This window comes from Bombina bombina, unplaced genomic scaffold, assembly GCF_027579735.1.
Source record: "Bombina bombina isolate aBomBom1 unplaced genomic scaffold, aBomBom1.pri scaffold_1681, whole genome shotgun sequence".
NCBI lineage: Eukaryota > Metazoa > Chordata > Amphibia > Anura > Bombinatoridae > Bombina > Bombina bombina.
This window is the reverse complement of record NW_026512918.1, coordinates 10,155-31,864: the sequence shown is the minus strand read 5'-3', so window position 1 is coordinate 31,864 and position 21,710 is coordinate 10,155. Positions and strand designations below refer to the sequence as shown.

Below are 21,710 nucleotides of genomic sequence, written 5' to 3'. Positions count from 1 at the left end.
TAATGTATTTTACAACAATTTAACTCTTACCTTTTTAACAAAGGAGGCACAGAAACATTTCTTTTGACAATGAACTAGACACTGTTGTGTTGGCTGTATGTCATCTGGTGCTGTAGATCGGTTAACTTTAGCATCACCTGCAGATTAGAAAACTAAACTATTTAACGTAAGAAACAGGACATTGTGATAGATTTGCCTTGCCTATAGTTAATACTCAAGAAGAAAATCAGAGAACAATTAGAAGAAAGAACCTTTAATATGAACATTAAGTCTTAAGGTCTATATTCTGGGCTGTACAATATATAAGGAGATTTATAGGTTTAAGTTGTTAGTTATATGACCAAATGCTCCAAAACTACAGCCTAACAGTCGCTCCATATCATAATTTCATAAATGCAACACAAATAAAAACAGCATTAGAAGGGAAAGAAGAGTAAGATAAACCAAGAGGTCTCCGTGGAATGGTATAAAAGCATCAGGAATTGGGTTATTAAAGACTTGGTAATTATAGGCAGTGACAGAGGAATAATAAATGCAACAGAATAGAGTTTACCATGAATGTTAGCTGTGCATTTTCTGGGTTGGGCTTGCATGGGACCTATGTCATTTTTTAAGCTGTTGTGTAAAAAGGTTAATGGAAATAATATATAATTTTCATTAAAATATTGATATATTTAGGGATTATTATATCTTAACTGCATGTCCAAAGGCTTCAGAGACCATTTACAATCCATCATAGCCTTACAGCTGTACTCATGGGCACTGGGAGAAGGTGCGGACTGCTCCAAGTGTTCACAAGCACAGCTGACACCATGACAGAGAGTTCACAGCAACATCTACCAATGACCATGATGGGTTTTAACAGTACTTTAATAGGAGAAAATGCATTAGGCTATCTTTTTTTGTAATATAGACTATAATGTCAGAAACTTTACTATGAAAAATAGGGGGAAAAGGGAAAATGCCATATTAGAGGCAATAAAATTAATTTTAAAATGTCATGCTCATAGGCGTCAAGATACCATTTACAATCCACCATAGCTTTACAGCTGTATCCATGGGCACAGGGAGCAGGCGCGCACTGCTCCACATGTCCATAAAAACAGCTGCCACCATGGGCAGAGAGCTCACTGTAACATCTGCCAGTGATCATGTTGGGTCTAACAGGAGAGAAGAAAGGAAATTATGCTGTTAAGCAGCCATTGAAAATAGGAGGAAATAAAATTCCATGCTAGAGGCAGTAACTAATTTTAGACTAGTCACATGTCCAGAGGGTTCATTAAACAGTTTATGCCCCACCATAGCTTTACAGCTGTAGTCACGGGCACCAGGAGCAGGTGCGGCCTGCTCTTAGTGTCCGCAAACTACAGCTGCCACCATGTGCAGAGAGCTCACTATAACATCTGCTAGTGACCATATTGGGGCTATCTGGAGAGAATAATGGAAGTGGAGGGCCCTCTAGTGGGGCTGTAACAAAATTAAGGGATAACTGAGTTGAAGTCTAGAGGGTACAAGGTGATACAGTGTTGCAAGTGTGGGGGCGGGTGTTTCTGCTTACCTTTATAGGTCCTGGCTGCAGTTTATCCGGCCCTCTTTTGTTCCTGGATCCAGACTTCAAAGGAGTTTTTCCCCGCCCGCCCGTCCCTCGATGAAGAGGTGGCAGCTCATAGCGGTAAAGTTAGGGTTTACCCTGGCGTGGGTAGGTTTATGTGAACTAGCCTTTTAAGACCAGGTTTTAATTGTAGCCTTCCACCTGTTCAGGCGTGTTTTATGACTCGCTTGAGGGGGTCGCCTTCCTAGGCTGGTTGTTTTTATGCCTTCGCTGGCGGTCGGTCAGGGCCCAGAGAGCGGGCAGGGAGAGAGAAGAGTGATGCCCTAGGATGGGGGAGGCGACGCCCGCTAGGTGCTGAGTTGACCTAGGGGTTACTCCCCCCTACGAATCGTAGGACAAATAACTCTAATAGCTTACAGCTCTATCTGCCAATTGGGTGCGTGCAATCCGCGCCGTGCTGCAAACACTGTGTAGGACCCTGGCTGTCTGTCAGTAGGGGTTAGAATAGCTAATTCATTGCCGCCATCAATTTTTGCTAAGAACTTTATACAGTTCTTTGTGTTATTATGAGTAAGTTGCCTAAGTTGGCATATTTTAAATAGCCTAATCTAAAAGGTTTATTTATAATAAACGTGACCGGTCTTTAGTCCAAAACCTGTTGTTGTGTGTTTATTGGTTTATCATTTCTAGGGTACGTAAGATGAATAAGGAAGTTTATCTCTTAAGTAAATTATGCTGTTAAGCAGCCTTTGAAAATATAGGGAAATAAAATGCCATGCTAGAGGCAGTAATGAATTATTTTAGACTATAAATGTCCAGAGGCTTCAGAAACAGTTTATGCCCCACCATAGCTTTACAGCTGTAGTCACGGGCACCAGGAGCAGGTGCGGCCTGCTCTTAGTGTCCGCAAACTACAGTTGCCACCATGTGCAGAGAGCTCACTATAACATCTGCCAGTGACCATATTGGGGCTATATGAAGAGAAAAAAGTAAATTATGCTGTTAAGCAGCCTTCGGAAATATAGAGAAATAAAATGCCATGCTAGAGGCAGTAATTAATTTTAGACTAGTTACACGTCCAAAGGCTTCAGAAACAGTTTGCGCCGCACCATAGCTTTACAGCTGTAGTCACGGGCACCAGGAGCAGGTGTGGACTGCTCTTAATGTCCGCAAACTACAGCTGCCACCATGTGCAGAGAGCTCACCGTAACATCTGCCAGTAACCATGTTGGGACTATCAGGAGGGAAGAAAGTAAATTATGCTTAAAGGGACACTGTACCCAAAAAATTTCTTTCGTGATTCAGATTGAGCATGAAATTTTAAGCAACCTTCTAATCTACTCCTATTATCAAATTTTCTTCATTCTCTTGGTATCTTTATTTGAAATGCAAGAATGTAAGTTTAGATGCCGGCCCATTTTTGGGTTGTCCTTGCTGATTGGTGGATAAATTAATCCACCAATAAAAAAAGTGCTGTCCAGAGTACTGAAACCAAAAAAAAAAAAAAAGCTTAGATGCCTTCTTTTTCAAATAATGATAGCAAGAGAACGAAGAAAAATTGATAATAGGAGTAAATTAGAAAGTTGCTTAAAATTGCATGCTCTTTCTGAATTACAAAATAAAAAATTTGGGTTCAGTGTCCCTTTAAGGGATTAAATGCCTATCAGTTGTTACCAGAAAAGAGGAACTTAACATAACTTTAACCTTTAAATAACGTAACTTTAAGGAATAAATAAGACACAGAAACTGAATGTGGGAAAAAATTTTGACCTTCACTAGCCAAAACATTTATTAACTGAATAACTTCTGAAACAGGACAGGCAAGATGGCGGCAAGAACTTCTAACTAAACGGCCTGTTACGGTTACCCTTAGTCTCGCTGAGAGATGGACCGCTTAGTAGCCTGGATTCCTATTGCTGAAGAGGGGAGAAACTGCTTTCCATAGTATTCTATATGAGTCTCGCAAATGTAGAATAATCCCCCTTAGCTGTAGTACAGCTAGGATACCCTTCTGCCCACAAAAACGAGTCAACGCTGCGATTGAGGGACAACCAAGAACCGAGGACTGGGATGCCCAGCCTGCTTTTTATTTAGGTTACATGCACACAGGGCACTCCCAGGGGGGGGAAGCATAAAATCCCCCATCACACATTTAGACAAAGCCCTTGGACAGGCCACCGCAGATAACAAGTACACACAAGAAAACAATTGAGTCCTTCTTATCACCTAGCAGTGAATGCTTATCACAAACTTAATTACAGTACACAATATGCTAGGAAACCTGCCTCAGAAAATAGTTTTCTCAAAACTGAACAGAGTTAACCCTTTATGAAATGATACTTGTTACAGTTTTCTTGGAGCCCTTCTTAGGCGCTGGCTTGGCTGGTTCAGGCATTGCTGCTGGGAAATAAGTTTCTTCACAACAAAATAACTAATGCTTCTGTAACAGTGCTCCCTTTCTGTGGAACACTCTGGCAGACACGGTCTGACCCCTTTTCGGGGCAGACTAAGGCTGTCCAGACCGCTGGTTTATGCGGGGCTGAGGTCGGTTTGTCTGGACAACCCGTCGGCGTTGCCATTCTGTTTCCCAGGTCTGTAAGTAATGGTGAAATTGAAGGGTTGCAACGATAAACTCCAACGTAATAGCCTGCCATTATCTCCAGAGACCCGGTTCAGCCACACCAACGGGTTATGGTCGGTGACCAGAGTGAACTCCTGCCCATATAAATAGGGAGTCAATTTCTTTAATGCCCACACCAAAGCCAAACACTCCTTTTCGACCGCTGCATAGCTGACTTCGCGGGGCAGGAGCTTCCGGCTGATGTAGGCAACTGGATGCTCCCCTCCATCTTCGCCTACTTGGCTGAGGACGGCTCCCAGCCCGAACATGGAAGCATCTGTGTGGACGATAAAACGTTTGTTAAGGGCTGGAGCCGCCAAGACAGGAGCGTTAATTAGAGCATTTTTGAGAGCCTGGAAAGCCGTTTCACAGTGGGGAGACCACAGGACCTGTCGAGGTAAGTTCTTCTTGGTCAAGTCAGTCAGGGGTTTGGCAAGTGTGCTGTAGTCTGGTACGAACCGTCTATAGTACCCTGCCGTGCCCAGGAAGGCTAGGACCTGAGTCTTAGTGATGGGGGTGGGCCAATTGGCGACAGCTTCTATCTTGGCCGGCTCTGGTCGCTGCTTTCCACACCCCACCCGGTGACCCAGGTACTGTACCTCGGCCATCCCAAAGTGGCATTTTTCTGGCTTCAGAGTCAGGCCAGCAGCCCGGATCTGATCCAGAACCATTCCTATGTGAGCTAAGTGGTCCTCCCATGACTCACTGTGGATCGCTATGTCGTCCAGGTAGGCGCAAGCAAAACTCTGGAAGCCATCCAGGAGCCTATCCACCAAGCGCTGGAATGTAGCTGGGGCATTCTTCATCCCAAACGGCATTACCCTAAACTGATATAAGCCGAATGGGGTGACGAATGCCGACTTGGGGATAGCCTCCGGGGTCAGGGGAATCTGCCAGTAACCTTTGCAGAGGTCAATAGTGGTCAGGTAATTTCCCCTGGCTATACGATCGAGTAGCTCGTCTACCCTGGGCATAGGGTAAGCGTCCGTCACGGTCTTTTCATTGAGCCTCCGATAGTCTACGCAGAACCGGGTGGTCCCATCTTTCTTGGGCACCAAGACAACTGGGGAGGCCCAGGGACTATCGGAGGGCTCAATTACCCCGAGTTGGAGCATCTCATCGATCTCCTTCTTCATTCCTATCCTAACTGCTTCGGGGATTCGGTACGGAGCCTGGCGCAAGGGAGCTTGTCCCGGAGTATCTACCTGGTGGGTGGTTAAAGTAGTGTACCCTGGCTTCGGGGAGAAGGTGAGGTGTTTGGACTGTAGGAGTTGGTTGAGCTGCTCCCTTTCAGTGGGGCTAAGTCGGTCTCCTATCTGAACCTGAGCCACTATACCTGTGGGGAGACTCTTTTCTAATAGGTCTGGAATGGGTAGACTGTCGGGGCCTTCCTGAGGGGAACAACATACGGCCGTCACGTTCTCTGGTCGCTCAAAATATTCCTTGAGCATGTTTACATGGAATGTCTTTCTAAGATTGTTGTCGTGGCAGCTAGCTATCACATAAGTGGTGTCTCCCCTTTTCTCTACGATCTGGTAGGGGCCCTGCCAGGACGCCTGCAATTTGTCTGTCTTCACCGGCTTAAGTACTAACACCTTTTGTCCTATGGTAAAGATTCTCTTTCGGGCCCCCCGATCGTACCATACTTTCTGTCTTCTCTGGGCCGACTGGAGATTAGCCCGCACGGATTTGGCTAATTGCTCCATTCGGTCCCTGAGTTCCAGCACGTATGGCACAATGGGGACACCGTCAGTCTCCATCTCTCCCTCCCAGTGCTCCCGGATCAGGTTTAGGGGTCCCCGTACCTTTCTTCCGTAGAGCAACTCGAAGGGAGAGAACCCTGTCGTTTCCTGGGGCACCTCCCGATAAGCAAAAAAGGAGGTGCGGCAGGAAGCGTTCCCAGTCTCGGTATTCCTGAGTGAACGTCTTGAGCATTTGCTTGAGGGTCCCATTGAACCTCTCACACAGCCCGTTCGTCTGGGGGTGGTATGGGGAGCTCAGGAGGGACTTAATTTTGCAAACCTGCCAGAGTTGTTGGGTCAATTCAGCCGTAAATTGGGTGCCTCGGTCGGATAGGATTTCTTTTGGAAATCCTACCCGGGAGAACACCTGTACTAGTGCATTCGCTACCGTATCCGCTTGTATGTTGGATAGGGCGACAGCCTCTGGGTACCTGGTAGCGTAGTCCACTACGGTAAGAATGTAGCGCTTACCGGAGGGACTAGGGGTAGCCAGTGGTCCCACTAGGTCAATAGCAACCCGGCTGAAGGGTTCCTCTACAATGGGCATATTTACTAGATGGGCTTTAGGGTGATCGCCTCGCCTTCCTACTCGTTGACACACATCGCAGGTGTTACAGTAAGTTCTAACGTCGGCGTGTACCCCTGGCCAAAAGAACGTGTGAGTAATGCGGTGTAGGGTACGGGTTACAGCTAGGTGGCCTGCTAAGGGGATGTCATGGCCTATCTTGAGGATTTCTTGACGGTATTTGTGGGGCACTACCAGCTGTCGCCTACGCTGTCCCCTTTTCTCTGTCCAGCGGTATAGTTTCCCTTTTTCCCATAAGAATGTTTCATTATCTGCCCCGCCCCCTCCGGTCTCTGCTCGTTCCCGGTACTTTTGTAAGGTCGGGTCAGTCTTAGACTCTGTCTCGAAAGCATCTGGGGTGTCCCAGGGTATGGGGCCTAACATGTCAGGCAATGTCGGGGTAGGTCTTACCTGTGTCTCCCGCACTGGTGAGAGTTCTCGCTCCGTCCGGGCTTGGGCCCGTGTAGTCACTGGGTCCGCCTCGTTGTTGCATACTGGAGCATAGGCAGAAGTCATGGGGCCCAAATCATTGCCCAGTAGTACTTCGGCAGGTAAATTATCCATTATGCCCACGTTCACAGCCCCCTTTCCCGCTCCCCAATCAAGATGCACTTTAGCTGTTGGAATTTTGTACACATCCCCCCCCGCCACTCTAACGGCCACAGTCTGTCCAGATCGCTTGTGCTCCGGCACCAAATGACTCTGTACCAGCGTGATAGTAGCCCCTGTGTCTCTCAATCCCTCGGTAGATCGCCCCTCGAGCCATACCTTCTGCCGATGGTGCTGGCGGTTATCTGAGGCAGCATATACAGGGTCCGCCTCGTGAAGCGGCCCCAAATATTCCTCCATAGGGGCCTCTTGGTTAACACAGAGGGTCCGGGCCGGACGATATGCCCCAGAGGGGTAATTGTAATTCCTGGGTGTCTGGTGCGTATTAAGGGGGCAGCTAGCCATGAAATGCCCTGGTTGCTTGCATCGGTGGCAAGTCGGTCTGGGACGCTCAGAGCTGTTATTGGGTGGTCCTGAGTGTCGGGCGGGCCCTGCGGGCACCGGGGCTCGGAATTCAGCACGAGGGGGTGCACGGTAAACCTCTCTGGGTTCGTGAAGACGGGAGTCATAATGTTCATCGGCCAATTTGGCTGCTTCTTCTAAGGTAGAAGGTCGCCTGTCTCGCAGCCATTCCTTCCCTTGCTGTTCCATGCCATTATAAAAATGTTCTAAGAGAAACAATTGTAAAATTTCCTCACCAGTCACCGCTTTACTTCCGCTCATCCAGTGATTTGCCGCTCTCCGCATTCGGTGCGCCCATTCCATATGGGTATCGTTAGGCTTCTTTTTCGTGCCCCGAAACTGTCGGCGATACGCGTCCGGAGTTACTGCGTACCGTCGCAACAGTGTCTCCTTAACTAGCTCATACTGTGTCACTTCCTCAGCACCCAGAGTACGAAAGGCTTCCAGGGCTCGCCCGGATAGTTTCCCAGACAATATCGTGGGCCACTCCCTGTTGGGAATCTGGTGCAGGGCACATTGCCTTTCGAAGTCCGCCAAATATTCATCAATCCCTGTCTCGCTCTCTAGGAAGGGTCGAAATGCCGCATAGGGTATCTTGGGCCTCCCAGCATTTTCGACAGGGATGATTACCTGCGGGGCTTCAGCATTGCGGTGTGCGTTCGCTAGGTTGAGTTCGTGGGCTTGAGTCTCTCGTATATCCTTGTCCGCTTCCGCCATCAACTGCTGTACCAATTCCATGGAGGGGTTCGGCCCGTACAGTGAGAGCCTCTCCCGAACAATCCTGGTTTTTTCGTCACTAATCGTGGTCGGTGTTTCCGCCATTGTGAAGCTCTGATCCAGTTCGGTCAATTCTGCGATCAGCTCTCTCCTCGGCCGGTTGCTGGCGTACCCCCCTCTGCTTTCAAGTAAATCCTTTAGGGTTGTACGCTTCAATTTTTCGTAAGCGCTCTCCATCCGTTCTGTACCTCTCCTAGGAAATCCAGGAAAAATCCCACCGCTGCCGCCAAATGTTACGGTTACCCTTAGTCTCGCTGAGAGATGGACCGCTTAGTAGCCTGGATTCCTATTGCTGAAGAGGGGAGAAACTGCTTTCCATAGTATTCTATATGAGTCTCGCAAATGTAGAATAATCCCCCTTAGCTGTAGTACAGCTAGGATACCCTTCTGCCCACAAAAACGAGTCAACGCTGCGATTGAGGGACAACCAAGAACCGAGGACTGGGATGCCCAGCCTGCTTTTTATTTAGGTTACATGCACACAGGGCACTCCCAGGGGGGGAAGCATAAAATCCCCCATCACACATTTAGACAAAGCCCTTGGACAGGCCACCGCAGATAACAAGTACACACAAGAAAACAATTGAGTCCTTCTTATCACCTAGCAGTGAATGCTTATCACAAACTTAATTACAGTACACAATATGCTAGGAAACCTGCCTCAGAAAATAGTTTTCTCAAAACTGAACAGAGTTAACCCTTTATGAAATGATACTTGTTACAGTTTTCTTGGAGCCCTTCTTAGGCGCTGGCTTGGCTGGTTCAGGCATTGCTGCTGGGAAATAAGTTTTCTTCACAACAAAATAACTAATGCTTCTGTAACACGGCCCAAAATGGAAACTGCAGCAGAGAGGCTCTCTGCTCAAGGAAATGCTACGGAGGGGTGTCGAGCTCTTGTGACCCACCCACAAGGGGAAGGAGGGGCACCCCACGTGCACTTGGGGGACATTCACCCCTCTCACATTTAGATCGGTCATTGCTCACCCCTTCTCGCCCTTTCCTAAACAACAGGGCCGCTACCTCCCGCCACAAGATAGCATGAAAATGATACACTTGCCGCCACCCTAACCAACCACAACCTGCTTATAGGCGGGTTACTATAGAATTCTTAATTTCAGCAATAAAGATATCTAGGGCTACGTTCTCTAGGTGAACCCTATCCCTCCTATAGTACTGAAGCTTGATGACCGTGATGGAATCGTGCTTGACAACGAATCCGTGACGGTCTTGCCTACTGAGGCATTTATCTTTTTTTGCACCCTATAGGCTGCACTGTGACTAGCCATGCGTCGCCATTTCAGTCTGGGAATAATATTGGACCACCCTATCTTAACGTTTGGGATTCTAGTCCTTATCCATGCAATCCTGGCCTGCATGACCTTATCAATTCTAACACTGGAATGGCACCCACATCGTTACCCCCAAGGTGGATGATCAATATGTGAGGCTTACCCCACCATACCAAGGCCTCAGATATAAGGGGGGCTAACCTAGGGCAACACATACCCCATTCCCCCAACCATCTAACTGATGCCTTATGGGAAGGGAACCCCAGGGATTGACCTCCGGGCAGGGATAAGCAACGGATGCAAGTCCAAAGCACATATGAGTGCCTCACGATCCACACTCTCTTGGCGCCTTTTGGTGCACCTGCAGTGACAGTGTAAAAAACACAAAACAAGGCAACTGAACTAATATTAAACAACTGGGCGAACATAACCCCGGTACCTATTAGAACGCCACCTACCCAAATGCCGAATAGCTTCCGCTGAGGAGCCCGTCAGCGCAGAGTTAGTTGTGGCCCTTATGCGAAAGGAGTGGGAAGCTATCCTAGTGACATCTAAACCTGCTACCGCCTTTGTTAAGACCTTGCGGAACTGGTAGATGGATAACGTGTACCCATTAGCATGCATTAATAGGGACCCCGGGTTTGCGGGCCTACATTCCCAGAATTGGGTCAGGACAGAGACTGGGAAACATGACCCCAAAGTCTTGGGCATAGAAATCCACACCCTTTTGCCCTGCTGATCTGTTTTTGAACGGGGCAGATACAGCAACAGAGAATCCGCTGAAAACCGTAAATGATCAGCCAACAAGCCCTTGTCAACCTGTGTTTTAGAAGGGGATACTAATTCGCCTACCCCGAGAGCTGCAGAATAAGCTAGGACGAAAGCTGCACGAAATAACAAACTCATATTGTGTAGTGCAAACCTGCCGTAACGCCTCAACCAGCTGCTCGAGCCGGGCTAAGGTAATGGGCTCTCTAGGGTCTTTATGCTAAGGTTGCGATATTCCCCATCCTTTCACCACCTGCCATACAAAAAATGAACTAGTTGGGTCAGGCATGCCCATGGTATGAAAGAAAAATGACAATGCTGCTAGCCGAGAGTAAATAGCTCCATGACGAGCCCCCGACTGTCTAAGACTCACCAGCCAGTCACACAAAGTAACCTGTGATGCCTCCACCACCTCCAAATTCCGGTCTCGACAGAATCATTCCCATTCATCCCACAAGCTAACGTAAGAATGCCAGGTTGATGGGGGCTAGAGAGGCTCAGACTAAAGGGAGCAGGGATATCCGTGACTTAGAAGCTGCCAAAGAAAAGCAGGACAGGGTAAAACCCTCTGGAGCAGCATTAGGTGCAAGACGTATGAAAGTCACCCAATCAAATCGCGACAGAGCATCAGCAAGGACATTATTAACCCCGGGGACATGTTGAGCTTGAAATTGAACGTTAAGCTCTAAAAGCGCAACACCAGGCGTCTCAGCAGGCAAACCGCCACAGCGGATGTTGCTGATAGATTGTTCACCACGTTAACAACACTGAGGTTGTCTGTCCAGAAAACCACTGTCTTCTTTGCAAAGCATGCCCCCCCCCATAATTCAACTGCTAACACTATCGGGAAAAGTTCTAATAGGATGAGGTTCCGTGTCAAACGCCTCCCCTCTTTCCAGTCTGAAGGCCAAGGACCTGCAGACCATAGCCCTTGAAAGTAATCCCCGTAGCCTTTGGACCCAGCTGCATCTGTAAATAAGTGTAATGATTGGCTGGATGTAGGGGGGTTAACGTCAATGACGGATGCCATTGAATTTTTTCAAGAAGTCCATACCTGCAAATAAGCCCTCATGCCATCAGTGATCCTGATTCTCTTTGAAGGTGAGGAAGGACCCTTTAGTTTACTTTCCAACCTTCTGTTAAAAACCCTACCCATGGGCATAACTCTTCCCGCAAAATTAAGGAGGCCTAGCAAAGATTGAAGTTGGCGGAGGGAAATAAAGCGACTGGCAGAAATTGATTGGACTGCTAGTAACATAGATTGTACTTTGTCAGGAGGCAACCTGCACAACATCGCCTCTGTGTCAATTTGAATACCCAAAAATGTGAGACAAGTGCAAGGGCCCTCGGACTTATCTTCGGCAAGGGGGACCCCAAATTGAGACATAAGGTCTCTCATGGTCGGCATGAGAAGCTTGCAATCCTGCGAATCCCTTCTTCCTACTAGGAGAAGGTCGTTGAGGTAGTGAGTTATGAAATCACCACCCACCAACTGGTTAACTGCCCAATGCAGGAAAGTACTAAATGTCTCAAACAGAGCACATGAAAGGGCGCAAACCATAGGAAGGCAACAATCAACATAATAACCACCTTCAAACTTAATTCCCATAAGATGAAAAGCTGCTGGATTTAACGGCAGCAAGCGGAAGGCAGCCTCAATATCTAATTTCGCAAGTAAGGCCCCCTTACCAGCCGACCTCACCAACTCAAGAGCACTATCGAACGATTGGTACTTAACTGAACGGAACTGCCCCTGGGGTGAGAGAGATGCTGGATAAAACGAAATTTACTGGCTTCCTTCTTTGGGACAACCCCCAAAGGAGACACCACAAGATTTGGCAGGGGGACGGAAAGGAAAGGGCCAACAAGCCTTCCCAAACTTATTTCTTTAGTCAGTCAGTTTTAGACCTAACTACCTGTGGAAACTGATAAGCAGATTTCAAGTTTCTAAGGCAAGAGGCCCCCTTAATACCCTGAATTATGGGAATATGAAAGCCATGAGTGAAACCGTCTAGAAACAACCTTGCTGCATGACGGTCTGGGTAATGGCGCAGCCAAGGTCAAGGGCGTGAACCCTCACCGGAGTTGGTGCCCTTTGTAACAGTAGCAAATCTGTTTGTGGCTCTACCACCGTCCTTTTTCTTTGGGCATTCGTTGCCGGAGAGTGGGCCCCCGCAGAACTTACAGGAATGACGAAAGGTGCAGGAGCTACCCCTATCGCATTTGCCCTCTTGAAATGCCCAACATGCACCTCCCTTACGTTTATCCTTTGGGGAACGAAAGGACTGGCCAGGAGCACCAGTGGATGTGGAGGAGGAAGCATGAGAGCCCAGGCGCTGCCAAAGATGGGTATAAGTGGTGTCAAATGTGAGCACCGGGTTCCCAGCCATCTTTTGCCTGAACTCTGAATCATAATCCCTCCATGCACCATCACCATACCTCCTCTGCATCCAGTGTATGTTATCTGTATATTTCAAGATAGCATGGAACTGACAGGGGTATTTTTCTAATTAGCATGACGAGTACACTCTGAAACCAACCAGCCATTCATCAAATGTCTCCGGGCGCTTGAACCTTTTAGGACCAGTGCCATCAGAGCTCCTTTCCCTTCGGTCTGTAAGCTTCTGCCGAAAGCTTGAAGACATTAACATATTTTCCTGACTGTTTTAGGTTTCAAGTGTCTATGCAAGGAAAGGTTATAGGCGGGCAACGAAACACGAAATGAGGCTAGGTAAAGGGCGCTTAACTAGTTGGCCTGGGATTTCCGGGGAATGTTCCACTAATGCCAATTGCTGCTGCTGACCTGCTCTTTTAAAAAGTACCCCCTTGGAATTCCTGCCACATCTTTTTCACCATTGAAAACATACATTTCTGCCCCTTAGTTTTAAGCCCCAATGAAGTGTCACTGTCAGAGTGTGATTCTGTTAAAGATAATTCTGACATGTCAGGTAGGGTCATGTATAAATGCCCTAGTCTTACCATCCGCAGATGATGCCGCTGCCTGACTTGTGGCCGCCGCTGGGTTGTCTCTCCCTGGTTCACCACCTGCTGTCTGGAGAGTTGCTGCCGCTGGACCTGGATTATCCCCGCACTCCTACTGGGTAGGTGCCAGGAGCGAAAGCATTTGCCTGAACAGGGACCCGCAGGCAAAACGGGATCAACTTGAGCAGTATCCTGCAAAATAGATAAGATTTTGCGAGCACAACGAATACACTAGTAGTGGAAGGATAAGCACTCTCTACTCTCAAAGCCTCATTTTCAGTTGAATTAGTATGTGACCTTGCATTGTACCCTGACTCACTCTGCAACTGAGGTATGGGATTATTCTGCCCCAACCTAACATTGTCCGTAGTAGATAATGTGATACTGTCTCTAACGTTAATGGGAGGGTTCTGGACATTCATACCATCAATACCATTGGGCCCTGATGCATCTGGCTATTGTAATAATATTATGTGGCCCATTCACACTATCAGGTGCAGTGTTTAATAGATACATTCATCATATCATTCATAACTGGAACCTGTATGGCTGTCTGTGGTGATGCCCTAGTAGTTACACATACATTTCTCACATTGTGCGTCAAAACCTGTTTTGAAATGCCCCCCATAGTATTACTGCGTTCATGTGTATCACCAGCTATCACGCTGCTACAAACTGCGTCACTCTTATTAGACACGTACCACTCATTTCCTGTCTCCCTTAGCTACATTCTCGTTTTCTATAACTGAGAATATGCTCCTCTATCACCTTTTAGAAAATACCCCTTTTGACACCTTATAGCGAGTGGCACCTCCATTTCCCCGTGATACATTTACCCCAGCGCCTTTTTTATTTGATGCGCTACTTCCTGAGGCCCCGCCCCTCCTAATTGCCACTCTTGTATTGACCCTTGTTTGAACACTTTTTGCCCCTCTAATTGCCCCAAGGAGATAGGCAATCGTTCCCCTTACCGGTGTCCTCTTATGGTGCTCACCTGCCTTGTGCACAAGAGGACCCGGTCGATTGCCTCCATCTCCTTCCATGTCTGGGAGCGCAAATGCAGTGTTATGACGTCACCAGGATGGGGCGAAGCTTCCTTCGGCCACTTCCGGAATTGCCGATGAGGATGCCACTTGGAGGGGAAACGCTATGAGGAGCCATGGCCGCCGCCAGGAATCGATGAGAGACGGGAGAGTCTGCCGATGGAGGGATCATGGCGAACAAGGATGTCACGGACGCTGCAGGTAAGTTAATAGGAGCTATAGCAGGTACCGCGTGACCAGGTCCTACCGCTGACGCCACCTACGCATCATTACTTATCGTGCCATGCAGACAAGGATTCTGATTTTGCAGGGGCCCCCCACTGAACCCACCAATATTTAGGCCCTTGTCTCCACTATTATGAGAAGGGCCAGGGGGGGGTCATTAACAATAGGGGGCAGGGTAACCAGCAGCAACCGACGCTGGGATTGAAGTAGGCCGTGGGCCTAGCTAATGGGGTATGTAACAGTGTATGTGACTCTACCCTACTGTCAATACAACACTGGGGACCGAGGCTCCATTTGGCAAACCACCCTGAGGCCCCTGAGCAACTCCCAAACCAGTATCAAGGCCCCCATATGCACTAGAGGCCTCCTCGCCAGAAGGCCTGACCATTGTCTCGGTGGCATAGGCCGAATCAATGCTGTCGCTGACCGCTATGGACATCAGCCACTGTTGTATCTGATCTGGGAAGGGTGCTATGTGTTGCATCAACTGCATATGTGTATTGTGTTGCTGGGACAAAATCATCTAACTCCTCAATATTAACCATATCACTTATCTGCTTTTTTTTTTCCAGGTTTTGAGAAAGTTAGGGCCTGGAATCGCTTTGGAGGAAGTCTGGTTCTTCTTGGACGCTGCATGTAGAAGTTTAGAATTCACTGCAGGAACAATGAAAACGTCTCTGCTCCAGGATCCAGGAAGAAGAGGGCCAGGAAGCTGCGCTGCTCACTTTTAAGGTAAGAAGGGGAGCTCCTCCCTACATTAGGCAACATTATTGCAACTAGACCACAGGACTGCCCTCTTCTCCTATCCTACTCCTTCCCAGCATTAACCCTAAGCTTGTTTCAGTCCATGCTTGTCCCTCCACTGTCTGTTAAGCAACTATGAAAAATGGGGGGGGGGGATAAAATTCCATACTAGAGGCAGTAATTAATTTTAGACTAGTCACATGTCCAAAAGGCTTCAGAAACAATTTACACCCCCACCATAGCTTTACAGCTGTAGTCACAGGCCACCAGGAGCAGGTGAGGACTGCTCTTAGTGTCCGGAAACTACAGCTGCCACCATGTGCAGAGAGCTCACTACTAACATCTGCCAGTGACCCATATTGGGGCTATCTGAAGACAAACAAGTAAATTATGCTGTTAAGCAACCTTTGAAAATAAGGGAAATAAAATGCCATGCTAGAGGCAGTAATGAATTATATTAGACTATACATGTCAATAGGCTTCAGAAACAGTTTACGCCCCACCATAGCTTTACAGCTGTAGTCACGTGCACCAGGAGCAGGTGCAGACGGCTCCGGAAACTACAGCTGCCACCATGTGCAGAGAGCTCACTGTAACATCCGCCAGTGACCATGTTGGGGCTATCAGGAGGGAAGAAAAGTAATTATGCTGTTAAGCAGCTATTGAAAATAAGGGGGGGGGGGGATAAAATGCCATGCTAGAGGCAGTAATTAATTTTAGACTAGTTACACGTCCAAAGGCTTCAGAAACAGTTTACACCCCACCATAGCTTTACAGCTGTAGTCACTGTCACCAGGAGCAGGTGCAGACTGCTCTTAGTGTCCGCAAACTACAGCTACCACCATGTGCAGAGAGCTCAGTATAACATCCGCCAGTGACCATATTGGGGCTATCTGGAGAGAAAAAAAGTAAAAATATGCTGTTAAGCAGCCTTTGAAAATATAGGGAAATGAAATGCTATGCTAGAGACAGTTAATTCATTTTGAACTATACATTTCCAGAGGCTTCAGAAACAGTTTACGCCCCTCATAGCTTTACAGCTGTAGTCACGGGCACCAGGAGTAGGTGCAGACTGCTCTTAGTGTATGCAAACTACAGCTGCCACCTGTGCAGAGAGCTCAGTATAACATCAGCCAGTGACCATGTTGGGACTATCAGGAGGGAAGAAAGTAAATTATGCTGTTAAGCAGCTATTGAAAATATGGGGGGGGGGAGGGGGCCGAGAATAAAAAAAAACAGTGGAGGACTAGCATGGGACTGAAACAAGCTAAGGGTTAATGCTGGAAGGAGTAGGATAGGAGAAGAGGGCAGTCTGGGGTCTAGTCTGCAACAATGTTGCTAGTGTAGTGAGGAGCTCCCCTTCTTACCTTAAAAGTGAGCTGCACAGCTTCCTGGCCCTCTTCTTCCTGGATCCTGGAGCAGAGACGTTTTCATTGTTCCTGCAGTGAAATCTCTAAACTTTCTACATGCAGCGTCCCAGAAGAACCCAGACTTCCTCCAAAGCGATTCCAGGCCCTGACGTTCTCAAAACCTGGAAAAAGAAAAGCAGATAAGCGATATGGATAATATTGAGGAGTTAGATGATTTTGTACCCAGCAAACACAATACACATATGCAGTTGATGCAACACATAGCACCATTCCCAGATCTGATACAATAGTGGCTGATGTCCATGCGGGTCAGCGACAGCATTGATTCGGCCTATGCCACCGAGGCAATGGTCAGGCCTTCTGGCGAGGAGGCCTCTAGTGCATATGGGGGCCTTGATACTGGTTTGGGGGGTTGCTCAGGGGCCTCAGGTGGTTGCCAAATGGAGCCTCGGTCCCCAGTGTTTGACAGTAGGGTAGAGTCACATACACCGTTACATACCCCATTAGCTAGGCCGTGGCCTACTTCAATCACAGCGTCGGTTGCCACGTGTTACCCTGCCCCCTAGATGTTAATAACCCTCCTGGCCCTTCTCATAATAGTGGAGACAAGGGCCTAAATATTGGTGGTCCAGTGGGGACCCCGCAAAATCAGAATTCTTGTCTGTGGTGGTAGGCCCTGGTCACGCAGTACCTGCTATAGCTCCTATTAACTTACCTGCAGCGCCCGTGACATCCTTGTTCGCCACGATCCCTCCGTTGGCAGCCTCAGCAGATTCCTCCTTCCTCGCGTCCCTGGCGGCGGCCATGGCTCCTCCAAGCGGCGTCCTCATTGGCTATTCCGGAAGTGGGCGTAGGAAGCTCCGCCCCTTCCGATGACGCCATAACACCGCATTCGCGCCCAGACACGGAAGGAGATGGAGGCAATTGACCGGGTCCTCTTGTGAACAACGCAGGTGAGCACCATAAGAGGACAACGGTAGGGGAACGATTGCCTATCTCCTTGGGGGCAATTAGAGGGGTAAAAAGTGTTCAAACAAGGGTCAATACAAGAGTGGCAATTAGGAGGGGCGGGGCCTCAGGAAGTAAACCATCAAATAGAAAAGACACTGGGGTAAAATGTATCACAGGGAAATGGAGGAGCCACTCGCTATAAGGTGTCCAAAAGGGGTATTTTCTAAAGGTGATAGGGGAGCATATACTCAGTTATACAAAACGAGAATGTAGCTTAAGGGAGAAAGGGAATGAGTGGTACGCGGCTAATAAGAGTGATGCAGTTTGTTAGCAGCGTGATAGCTGGTGATACACATGAACGCAGTAATACTGCAGGGGGCCTTTCTAAGAGGTTTTGTCACACAATGTGAGAAATGTATGTGTAACTACTAGGGCATCACCACAGACAGCCATACAGGTTCCAGTTATGAATGATATGATGAATGTATCTATTAACACTGCAACCTGATAGTGTGAATGGGCAACATAATATATTATATTAGCCAGTGCATCAGGGACCAATGGTTATTGATGGTATGAATGTCCAGAACTCTCCCCATTAACGTTAGAGACAGTATCACATTATCTACTACGGACAATGTTAGGTCGGGGCAGAATAATCCCATACCTCAGGTTGCAGAGTGTGTCAGGGTACAATGCAAGGTCACTACTAATACACTGAAAATGAAGCTTTGAGAGTAGAGAATGTTAATCCTTCCACTACTAGTGTATTCGTATGTGCTTGGCCAAAATCTTATCTATTTTGCAGGATACTGCTCAAGGTTCATCCCGTTTTGCCCTGCGGTCCCTGTTCAGGCAAATGCTTCGCTCCCTGGCACCTAACCCAGTAGGAGCACGGGATATCCAGGGTCCAGCGGCCGCAAACTCTCCAGACAGCAGGTAGTGAACCAGGGAGAGACACCCAGCGGTGGCCACAAGTCAGGCAGCGGCATCATCTGCGGATGGTAGACCTAGGGCATTTATACATGACGACCTGACATGTCAGAATTATCTATAACAGAATCAGGACTGACAGTGACACTTCATTAGGGCTTAAAACTAAGGGGCAGAAACCGTATGATTTTCAATGGTGAAAAAGATGTGGCAGGAATTCCAAGGGGGTACTTTAAAAGGGATGGTCAGCAGCAGCAATTAGCATTAGTGGAACATTCCCCGGAAATTCCAGGCCAAATAGTTGAGCGCCCTTTACCTAGCCTCTTTTCCGAGCAAAATGTTGCCTTACACTGTGTTTCATTGCCCGCCCCTATACCCCTTCATTGCATAGACACTTGGAACCTAAAACTGTCAAGAAAATTCAGCAAGGAAAATATGTTAGTGTCTTCAAGCTTTTGGCAGGAAGCTTACAGACAGGAGGAGAGGAGCTCTGATGGCACTGGTCCTAAAAAGGTTCAAGGCCCCCCGGAGACATTTGATGAATGGCTGGTTTGTTTCAGAGTATACTCGTCATGCTATTTAGAAAAACACCAAGTCAGTGCCTTGCTGTCTTGAATATACAGATAAAATTACACTGGATACAGAGGAGGTATGGTGATGGTGCATGGAGGGATTATAATAATTCAGAGTTCAGGCAGAAGATGGCTGGGAACCTGGTCCTCACGTTTGTCCACCACCGACACCCATCTTTGGCAGTGCTGGGCTCTCATGCTTCCTCCTATCCACATCCACTGGCGCCCCCTGGCCAGTCCTTTCGTTCCCCAAAGGGTAAACGTAAGGGGACGGTGCTGTTGGGCATTTCAAGAGGGCAAATGCGATGGGGTAGCTCCTGCCCTTATTGTCATTCCTGTAAGTTCTGCGGGGGCCCCACACTCTGGCAACAAATGCCCCAAAGAAAAAGGACGTTCCAATGGGTAGAGCCACAATACAGATTTGCTACTGTTACAAAGGGCACCAACTCCGGTGAGGCTTCACGCCCTTGAGCCTTGGCTGCGCCATTACCCAGACCGCTCACGCCAGCAAGGTTGTTGCTAGACGGTTTCACTCATGGCTTTCATATTCCATATTCAGGGTATTAAGGGGGCCTCTTGCCTTTAATAACTTGAAATCTTATACAGTTTCCACAGGTAGTTAGGTCTAAACTGACTAAAGAATTAATTTGGGAAGGATTGTTGGCCCTTTCCCTTCCGTCCCCCCTGCCAAATCTAGTGGTGTCTCCTTTGGTGGTTGTCCAAAGAAGGAAGACGGTAAATTTTGTTTAATCCAGGCATCTCTCTCACCCCAGGGGGCAGTTCTGTTAATGATGCCATTAACCCAGATCTGAGCTCAGTAATAGTACCATTCATTCGATAGTGCTCTTGAGTTGGTGAGGTCGGCTGGTAGGGGGCCCTTACTTGCGAAATTAGATATTGAGGCTGCCTTCCGCTTGCTGCCGTTTTAAATCCAGTAGCTTTTCACCTTATGGGAATTAAGTTTGAAGGTGGTTATTATGTTGTTTGTTGCTTTCCTATGGGTTGCGCCTTTCATGTGCTCTGTTTGAGACATTTAGTTCTTTCCTGCATTGGGCAAGTTAAAAAGTTGGTGGGTGGTGATTCATAGCTCACTATCTTGGACGACTTCTCCTAGTAGGAAGAAGGCATTCGCAGGATTGCAAGATCTCATGCAGTCCATGAGAGATCTTTATGTCGCAATTTGTGAGTCCCCCATTGCCGAAGATAAGTCCAAGGGCTCTTGCACTTGCCTCACATTTTTGGGTATTCAAATTGACACGGAGGCAATGTTGGCAGGTTGCCTCTGACAAAGTACAATCTATGTTACTAGCAGTCTAATCAATTTCTGTCAGACGGTTTTATTTCCCTCCTGCCAACTTCAATCTTTGCTAGGCCTCCTTAATTTTGCGGGAAGTGTTATTCCCATGGGGGAGGGTTTTTAACTGAAGGTTGGAACAGTAAACTAAAGGGTCATTCCTCACCTTCAAAGAGAATCAGGACTCACTGATGGCATGAGGGCTTATTTTGCAGGTATGGGAGGACTTCTTGAAAAATTTTAATGGCATCCGTCATTGGCGTTCACCCCCCTACATCAATCCAATCAAATTTTCCCTAATGAAAAGGTGCAACTATAACTCTACACATGAATACATAAATAATTAGGTCCCTCTAATAATCAAACGCACAGAACACTATTAGGACAATAAATCCATAAGCCCAATTAAAACCTCTCAAGCTAGCCTCATACACAGGGGATAAAACCATTAACCCCTTGAGTTCCTAAGCGTTTCAGTGCCCTGCAGAGCTGCCTAACTGATAACCCCATAATAAAAGGAGAAATTTGTCCTATTAAAATTGTCCACAGAGGATTAGCCCTCCAAAGTGCTGGCTCCTTCCAACTCTAGAAGGCAATATCACTTACCTGTGGATCCAGCTGCAGGGCAGGAACAGCTTCTCAGGTGTGACAGATTCACCCTACTTCTGACAAGGACCTGTAGAAAAAAGGAAAACAGAGTAACCAACCCTTGTTTTCTATAGAGGGGTAGCATTTTATTTTGTCCTTTAAAACCAACAAAATCCCTAAAAAAGTAGAATGCTAGAACCATCAGCATCTGCACCACCACATTATGTTCCAATGCCAACACAGTACACAAGATAAAAAAATAAGTTACTGATGTGGTCAGTGTGTTGACCATTTTTAAAAGAAAATGTGTAAACATTGACATTTTAAGAACTATAACTTGCATATAGTACCCTGTCAACAGCTCATTCTTACTTGGCATGATGTCACAAGTTCCCATCAAGGAATAATTGCATGTAGGCGTTTGATCAATTCTCTGCAATCTGGAAAATAAAGAGGTAAAAACCCTTAGCGTAAGAAGCCAGACAACTTGATACTTTAGGCGCATCAAATGTACAAAAAAGTTGCCTTTTCTATATCTGCATGAAAAAACCCACTAACGTGAAAAGTAAACAAATGTCTTTTTCATTTGAACAATAGATTAAACAGTTAAACAAAAAGCACATTTTGATTTGTGGAATAAATACTTCACACATATATATGCACAGATATACACATGCCCACGCA

At 47.3% G+C, this 21,710-nt stretch overlaps 1 long non-coding RNA gene across 1 annotated transcript in view; it reads right to left on the bottom strand.

The window, feature by feature from the left end:
• LOC128644601 (uncharacterized) overlaps positions 1-21,457 on the bottom strand; it is a 31,526-nt gene extending 10,069 nt beyond the window's left edge. Inside the window, exons 1-2 of the long non-coding RNA XR_008400025.1 lie at positions 21,399-21,457; positions 31-137 (exon numbers count right to left, since the gene is read on the bottom strand). This is a non-coding gene — a long non-coding RNA (uncharacterized LOC128644601). The remainder of the gene's footprint in view (positions 1-30; positions 138-21,398) is intronic.
• Positions 21,458-21,710: the final 253 nt, after the last annotated feature.